Here is a 7,575-nt window from a genome sequence, read left to right as displayed (position 1 = left end):
ACATTTCTTTTACTACGATAAATCAGAGGAACCCCACCGAAAATAAAATTGAGAATGGAAATGTGCAATGTGTCAAAGAGACAAAAGACTGGATCCACATGAGAACAGGGAAAACACTTATAAAGTACAGTAAATGTTCCGACCATTGAGGAATATATAGAAAATCGTTATATCAAAAATTCATTATCAAATTAAAAGTTGCACGACTCAATATTATGCAATAAAACAGGGTCGTCAATGAGAATAAACTAATGGCTTCGAATTAATACGAAAATATAAAACTCGACATATGCATTCATTGTATCAATTTATTTTAGAATATCTGACTCCAAATAGATTAAAAGTTATTAATAGAAATTGTCGAAGTCGACTGTTCCAACCTATTTCGTTTTCAATTTAAGTGGAAAAACAAAATAACTTTATGTGTAAAAGAGGGACGAAAGATACCAAAGGGACAGTCAAACTCATAAATCTAAAACAAACTGACAACGCCATGGCTAAAAATAAAAAAGACAAACAAATAACAGCACACATGACACAACATTGAAAACTAAAGAATAAACAACACGAACCCCACCAAAAAACTAGGGGTGATCTCAGATGCTCCGGAAGGGTAAGCAGATCCTGTTCCACATGTGGCATCCGTCGTGTTGCTTAGGTGATAACAAATCCGGTAAATAGTCTAATTCGGTAGGTCACATTCATGAAAGGGAAGGGGATTGTAGTTACGACGTAAGGAACATATCCGATATCATTTGTGAAACGGTTATTCCATAATTTGAGAAATATAAGACAGAGTTCAGTATGTATGGGATTTTAAATTTTTATGATAAGCACGTTTTCTTCATACTTTACATAATCTTAGCCTAACATTTATATCTCCAATTGATAAATATTAATTTTCTTTTGTAACTGCAACATTTGATGTTTTGATTTGTAACACAATTAATATATATATATTTCCCAAAAATACTGAACTCTGGAGAAAATCAAAACGGAAAGTCCCTAATCAAATGGCGAAATCCAATAATATCCATATCAATCGAATGGACAATAACTGTCATATTCCTTACTTGGTACAGGCATTTTCAAATACATGTATAGAACATGGTACTTTATTGAAACAAATTGAATTGGATTTGGCAACAGGCAGAGCCTATGATAAGTCGTCTCCACAAAGCAAGGTACAATAAATTACATTCAAACAAAGCAACACACACACACACATAATGACAACACAAAATTAATTTTCCAAAAAATATCTTTTTGCTGACTGGAATGATGCTTCAAATAGTTTACACGGACTGACTTGGTACACGACATTGTAAGGACATTAAGGTTGAACCTGATTTAATGACTAACCAAACCTCCCTCTTTGTGACAAAGTAGAAAATGTTATGACTTAAAATGAGAGACAATCAAAAGAACAACAAGTTAAAGATAAGCCAGTTTTTGAATTTATTTCAGCTACAACGTTCAAACCAAACAGGCCAAATCTGTTTAACGAAATTTAAAATAAAGTAAAGGCCAAAACGTTTTCAAATATAAGCCGGTAGTTGAAAAACCTTTGTGTTTAGAACACTTTTACAGTTTTGTAAACAAGAAATGGTTAGGGAATGTCCTATTCAAAACAAAACTTCAAACAGCACAAAGTTTACTGACTCTTTTAGTATGTTACCAAACTGTTTGAGCGAAAAGATGTTCAGTGCAGCAATAGTGATACAGTTTAGAAAACTACTGAAACACGACAGCATGAGTTATTTTCGAATAAAAACAAAATTTATCGTTAATGTTGCTTTTGACTCCTTTAGATACACGTTAATTTATTTTCGTTGCGTTAGTCCATCAAATAATTTCTAATACTAAGATAAATGGCATTTTAACTGTTTTTATTCGAATGTTATTTGTAGACGAAATGCGTATCTGGCGTACAATAATAGAAGCCTGTTAATATATGTGACGAGTTTTCTGTCCAGTTTACACTACCTGTTAAATTATGTGATGAATTAAAGATTATTATTAAGAATCAAAGTGCTGGATTTTTTAGTCCTTTGTTTTATTTATATAACATCTCATTTGAAAGATTTACAACACAGGGTGAATTTATCATTTCTCTAAACCAATTCAAATTGAACTTTTAGTATGTTAATAACTAACTCTTAGTAATATGACAAATTTCGTTAAGTGACCACAAAGTTAAAATTTCATTTACTCTTTCCTTTGAATTATATAGCTTCTCATGGGTTCCTGTATTTATTCATCCTTGACTTGTAATCATAATTTTATTGAGCGTTCCTGACAATGGTAAATCTAAACAAGCGCTTCTTCTGATGGATTTCAATAAGTGTAATACAAGTTGGGTTTAATGTATGTATATTGAACCTATTTTCCCCTTGTTGTGCCACTCATGATCAACATATGATAATCGATAATGAACTAAAACTAGTGGAAGTTTAATGTTAAAGTGTAAATAATATTTATTACAGATTTTTGTGCAATAGATTAGAGATATATCTTTTACTATGCGAAATTGGAGGAAACTCTACAAAAAAACTGGATCCACATGATAACAGGAAAAATACTAATAAAAGTAAAGTTAATGTTCCGACCATTGGAAATTTTATGGAAAAAATCGTTAAATCGAAAATTCCTTATCAAATTAAAAGTTGCACGACTCAATATTATGTAATAAAACGGGCCATCAATGAGAATAAACTAATGGCTGCGAATTAATACGATTACATGAAACTCCGCATATGCATTGTATCAATATATTTTAAAACATCTGACTCAAAATAGATTAAACGTTAATAAAAGAGGGACGAAAGATACCAAAGGGACAGTCAAACTTATAAATTTAAAACAAACTGACAACGTCATGGCTAAAATTGAAAAAGACAAACAAACAACAACAGCACACATGACACAACATAGAAAACTAAAGAATAAACAACACGAACCACACCAAAAAAATAGGGGTGAACTCAGGTACTCCGGAAGGGTAAGCAGATCCTGCTATACATGTGGCATCCGTCGTGTTGCTTATATGATAACAAATCCGGGGAAGGGGATTGTAATAATAGAAGTTGTCGAAGTCATTTGTTCCAACATATTTCTTTTTCAATTTAAATTAAAAAAGACGGAATAATTTTATGTGTAATTTGAGAACTATATAAGATAGAGTTCAGTATGTTTGGGATTTTACATTTTTATGATAAGCACATTTTCGTCATACTTGACAAACATTGCACCATTATGATCCTATATGTCAATTGTATTTTAAAAGACAAATGTATCAACTAGCTAATGAGCATCAGTTAATGATCTTGTCTGCATTGATTCAACTTAAAACTATTGTCTGATCGGTTGTCAGGTGGAATTTTCGAAAATTCATAAACATTTAAATAAATTCTAATTAAATATTTCGTGGAAGGGCAGACTAGATTGTTTTAGTGGTTGAAGACTATAAACCCTAGTTTTCACTCACATAAAAAATATTATTTTTCGAAGATATGCATTTTTAATCATCCAACTTGAAAGACTGTCGTCAAGTACTTTCAGTAAAAAAATAGCTATTCGAACACACCTACTCTGTTTTTGTGATTCATTAGATAGGTATTTTTCCTGACCCATATATTTCCTCTTTTAGTACTGTTATGTTATAAAATCAACCTGTAGCTTTGATATATAAAAATGATAGAATCTGAAGCGAGACGATGTCACAGTGTAGATACTATTCTGTACGCTATCCGGAAGTCGCGATTTTCGAAGCGAGCACTTTTTGGATCACATTTTAAATTTGATGGGTATACTTAATTAAACGGTAAGTTGATCATCTGTACATTGCTTAATGATTAATTCAGCCGACATCGATATTCTCAAATGGTTTAGAATTAAATTCCGCACATTCAATATTCGTGTCTTTGCCTTAATCAAGAGATTTTCAAGTGCATCACTAAGAAAAATCAGTCGGCGAACCTAAAAACAATCTTTTTGCCCTCTTAGTGTACAAATTAACGTAAAAACCATACTTAATTAACTCAATGAAGTATATTTCAAGTGGTGGTAAAAGTTTCAACCAGATCTTTGAAGCCAGAAATAAGAAAATTACACTTGTTTGAATTTCTCACTGTACGATCAGTCTCGCTTGTTTATTTTAAAACTGTATGATCAGTCTTTATGTCACTGTATTCTAGTTGTGATTTCAAAGTTATTTACGATACATTAGAAGGTGGCATTTTTCTAAATAACACAAATATATGTCAATACATTCACATCCTGAACACTTATGAAACATGTTTTAGCTTGATAGGGTGTACTTGACTTACTACATTAAGTATAAGGATGTTTAAATGTTGCTAAAATAAGAGGAAGGTTTGATGTATACTAGTATATAAGTTTCAGAAATGTCCTCCGTTATACTTAAAATTGTACAAACACACAGATTTAGTTGTTATATAAAAATGCATGTATTTACACACATTCGAGGCCGTACTGTAGCCTATAATTGATCACAGTTCCTTAACTTTGTTTAAGATGTAGAGCTATATAAAAAAGATGTGGTATGATTGCCAATGAGACAACTATCCACAAAAGACCAAAATGACACAGACATTAACAACTATAGGTCATCGTACGGCCTTCAACAATGAGCAAATCCCATACCGCATAGTGAGTTATAAAAGGCCCCGATAAGACAATGTAAAACAATTCAAACGAGAAAACTGTCTTTTTGACACTCAATTGTACACCACTTTGTCAAGTGGGGGGTTATAGTGATAAAGAAGTCCGCCTTTCCGTTCGTCCGTTGGACCGGTACAATATGTTTCGCCGGTTTTGTAAGCGCATCTCCTCATAAACCACTTAATATACATTGGGGGTTCCGGCCATTTTTAAATGGAGAGGGGTCCAATCCAGGAGAAAAGGGGATTCCAAATATATGTTCCCATACAAATGAATTGATAGTTAAAAAAGGGTTTCAAACTGCCGGATACCCTTTTTTTGAATCCGTCACTGATATAACTATTAATTAATCTTATTCGGATTCCTTATCACAAATGATAATGATTGTATTGCGTACCGTCTATTTCGAATTTTAGTAAAAATCTTTTATGAGGTTACTTTATATAAGATACGGACTTGAACATTACATTATATGGGGGCACCAATCAGGTATTTCCAACACCTCCTAAACCAATCATTAAAGTTTTCTGAAATTGCTCCATTTTTACTCGATTAATGCATTATGGACCTTCTATTTCTGTAAACTTACCAAACTTATATCACATGAATTATCCCCATACGCAAAGCTGTCTTTATCCATTTTTTGTTATTTTAAAAGACAAGCTTGATTTATGTTATCATCAATTGGTCAACGGCGGACGGTGTAAATAATCTAAAAATGTAATAGCTAAACAGATAACTGTAACGATACACTATTACAAAGTCCACAAGCGAATCATGTATTACTTTTTAGGCATTTGATTTTAAATAAGACTGATGGAACAAAAATACAATTATTTTTTTATGGGAAATACGAATATTCTACTTAAATACGAAAAGAATATTGAAACAGTATATATTTAACTGTAAACTGATGCAAATATTTGCAATAAAAGATTATTTGCTTTGTACTACGAGAGCAAAATTGTCCATCGATTTCACTTTTTTCTACCAAGTTGATGTGATGCACACGTATATTTTATATTCTAATGCATGTTTTTGTTACAGTTACTCATATTTATGATGCTATATATACCTTGAAGATGTTCAAAGCACTTTGTAGATATAGGAGTAAACAAATGATGAGAAAAGTTACCGTAGGCAAAACCGTCCTGTTAGCCAGTTGGAAATCATCGCTTCGAAAATCGCGACTTCCGTATAGCGTACAGAATAGTATCTACACTGTGGATGTATGAAATATTCTTGCTTTGTACGATATCAAGACAAAATATTCAACTCAAACACGCCCTTACATAAAAAGGTGCACTCGATTTTCTCTTTTCGATACAATTGTAACCAATTTTTTGGATTTTTTTCTTGAGTCACATGATTGAAGGGCAGACACGAAAATTACTGAACTAATAGATTGATATGTTTTCCCGGTCCGTGGTAATTTTTTTAGAAAAAAATCTGAGGTTTTGCATTTTCTACATCCAACTTGAAAGATACCCATGTCGTCGACTTGATATCTAATTGTTCTGCTCAACTATGAACAAAATAAATTGAAAACTTATGCAAATGGTGTTTTTAAAATAAAACACTTCGTAATTGAGAAGAAAATTGTAATTTTGTTTGTTTCTATTAACTTTTAAAATTTTTGTTACTATAGTAAACATTACAGTAAGCATTTATCGCCTTCTCTAACAAAGAGCTTCGATTCTTTTGTTTTATTTCAAACGGGTTTCCGACTGTAATTTGTTAGTAACAATAATTTATATGTTCAAATCGTAATTATCATCTGAGACGTAAACAAAAAATGTTGATATCAACCGACATAAATATAAATAGATAGTTTACCAAAATACATATCATCCAATACTCAATCCGAAAACGTAAACAATGATTATTATAGCATTATAATAAATTGCACCTTTCAATAAGGTAAATATGTTGATCATTTTCTCGATGTAATGATTTAACTGTACCATAGTATTTCTAGCTAAGCTTATTGTTGAGGTTTGAAACAAGCAAAATTTGAAGAACAGATATATAAAGGCAACATTAGTATACCCCGTTCGAAATTCATGAATCGATTGAGAAAAAAAAACAAATCTGGGTTACAAACAAAAACTTAAGGGAAACACATCAAATATAAGAGGAGAACTACGACACAACAGATACAAAACATTAAAATGTAACACACACAGACACGAACTATACTATAACAATGGCCATTTGCCTGACTTGGTACAGGGTATTTTAAGAAAAAAAATGATGGATTGAACCTGGTTGTGTGCCATGCCAAACCTCATGCTTTAATGGCAATGTTAATTATAACATTTAAATGTCACACACACAGAAACGAACTATAATACAATAATGACCATTTTCCTGACTTGAAACAGGACATTTTAAGTACAAAATGGTGGGTTGAACATGGTTTTGTGGCATGTCAAACCTCCCGCTTTTATGACAATGTTAAATATAACATTTAAATGACAACATTACATGACAGGACTACAATACAAATAAATGGGAGAACATATAGGACAGAGAAACACACGAATAATAGCTAACAGAAGGTACCAGGTTGAAATTTAATACGCCAGACGCGCGTTTTATATACACCAGACTAGCTCAAAAGTTCTTAAACCAATATAATTGGTTATTAAAATAATAAATAACAATATTATCAACATCGCAAAAGATCATTCATTACAACATTCAAATTAAATGACTCGATTTTAAAACATTCAATGGTTAGTAATAAAGCCGTCAATGATAATAATATTTTCCCGGGTTTCGATCAGTATAGCGGGAAAATGTTGTATTCTCGATATGGATATCGTCAATTTTCGGTAGGCCGATAAAAATATATCTAATCAGAAGACTGTTAGTTGTGGTCATATATAA

The sequence above is a fragment of the Mytilus galloprovincialis genome, chromosome 1, assembly GCF_965363235.1.
Source record: "Mytilus galloprovincialis chromosome 1, xbMytGall1.hap1.1, whole genome shotgun sequence".
In the NCBI taxonomy this organism is placed as follows: domain Eukaryota; kingdom Metazoa; phylum Mollusca; class Bivalvia; order Mytilida; family Mytilidae; genus Mytilus; species Mytilus galloprovincialis.
This window is presented reverse-complemented; position numbering follows the sequence as displayed.